We start from the raw sequence: 2,195 nt of genomic DNA, 5'->3' as shown, positions 1-2,195 counted from the left end.
CCTGTTACACAGGAGCAGCTCTTGAGGAAGGTCACAGAAGCTCCTTCGGCAGCACCTGCTCCTGACTGTGCTTTGTCTTGCAAGGGCTCCTCGTATTGATAGGAAGCAGCTTCCCCTTTCTGGCAAATGTGATGGTTGTGCAGTGAATAAGCAGTTAACAAATGTTGCCCTTCGGTAGATTACACTCTCCTCTGCCATCCTGCTCAAATTCAGCAAGATTTGACCTACTCCCAACTGTAACGCTACCCTTAATGCTGTTAGAAGCATACGACAAAAAAAACACTTGAACCCCATAAAAAATCCCACTGGTCCCCACGAACAGCCAAACTCTGATCTGATGGGCAAGGACCTGCTGCACAAAATCACTGCTTTTTTGTAACTTCTTGGCCCACAGAGAATTGCGTTGATTCAGCAGCACAACAGAAAAGGACCAGTTGCTGCCCCACCTTGTCTGATCAATACACACACAGAGAATCACACAACCTCAGTTGAGCAACCAAGCTCAGACAGTAATAAACTGGCATGCAGAAGGTTAGACATACCAGCACAATATGATGTCTTTTTCTAAGTCTCATGCAGTAGGGAAGCCAGGAATGAACTCAGTTGCTTTATTATTTTCACATCTACAGGAAATATAATTTGAATACAGATATTTTTAAAACTAGATTTAATCAAGTGCATTTAGAAGAGAATTCACAATTTTCTGTACACAAATACAAGTATCTTCAATAGAAATTCCTTATGTGAGATTAAAACTTGTACAAATGAGCAGCAAAAAAAAAAAATCCCCCCCTCCCCGCACAGTCAAGTCCACAGAGATGACGATATGCCTGAGAAACATCTAAGTCAAAGCTTTTCTGCAAAGCCATAAATATGAGAACAGAGTGCAAGCATGTATTTTACCAAATGGCCACTTAGCAAAGTTACAAACTTCCCTAATAACATCCTAGCAGCCACAGCTGGTGGCCTCATTATCAGGAAGCATCCGCTAAAGACACTGGCTTCAGCTTTAAGGTTCTTCCCCTACCCCTGCGCCACTGCCAGGACAGCAGAACAGTACATACTGGCAGAAGGGGCTTTTTCTTCTGCACACCTTTGCCACCTCCTTGAACAACACAAGGTGACACAAAATGTGTTGCCACAGCTGCTCCCCGATTTTGAGCAGGATACACATTTATTTTCCTCTCCCCACTCTTAAGATGTGGACAGATGCTGCAGTACGGTGGAAGGTTAGCATGCACCTGCCTATCACCAACCGGTTGCCAGCACAAGACAGCAGCGGTCCTAGGACTCGGCTGCAGACATCAAGTGTGCCTTCACAAGTTAAGTGCAACTCACCGACCTGGCTCATTTTCAGTATTAAGATGAAAAAGGAGGAGACAGGTGTTTCACCAATCTGCTCATTTACACTGAAGCAAGTTAGGAAGAAATCTCATCATCTGCTCCCTGGGCAATGAAATTGTCACAGAGAATAGGCGAGGGCAGATTGGAAAGGAAGAACAGTAAATTCCTCCTTTAGCACAACCAAGTCCAGAAGAAAATGCCTGTCCACACCCCCAGCTGCTAAAGCTATCCTGACAGAACTGGGTAGTTTAGGTCACGCCTGATAAAACAAGGCAGGGGGGCTACAGCCTTTTTGTTGGTCCTCTCCCTACTAGTGCTCTCCCCCCACCAGTGTGCTTCATTTTGGGGACTGAGTTTATTACTTTAAAAAAAAACAAAAACAAAAAACAAAAAACCAAACAGGGCTGGAATTTATTTGTTCTAAGAACCTCAACATGCTAACAGGGAAATTTTCTGAGCACTTTTAACAACCCGAATGATATCCTCGAGTCTTAAGTCAGATTGCATACTTCATGAAGTACCTTATCATCACCCTTGTTGGGTTTGTGTTTAGAAACGTTATTACATAAAAAACTTCACGAACAACTAGTCCATAAAATTTGTCTCATACTGTTTTAACAGGTCCAACTTGAAAGAACTTGAATATGTCATAAAACACTAAAATGTATTTCCAAAGTTCTTATTGCTTTTCTAAACACTAAGAAGCCCCATGCACACAGGTTTGAAGATCAAAGTTCTTAGATATGAGCTGTCATCACTCTAATACTATTATAAACGTACCATTAACATTTCCAGGTAACACTCACTATCAGCAAGAGTAAATTTACAAATGTACTGCAGTGCATGAAATA

The sequence above is a fragment of the Fulmarus glacialis genome, unplaced genomic scaffold (assembly GCF_000690835.1).
Source record: "Fulmarus glacialis isolate BGI_N327 unplaced genomic scaffold, ASM69083v1 scaffold35310, whole genome shotgun sequence".
NCBI classification, from domain to species: Eukaryota; Metazoa; Chordata; class Aves; order Procellariiformes; family Procellariidae; genus Fulmarus; species Fulmarus glacialis.
Note: the sequence above shows the minus strand (reverse complement) of the source record.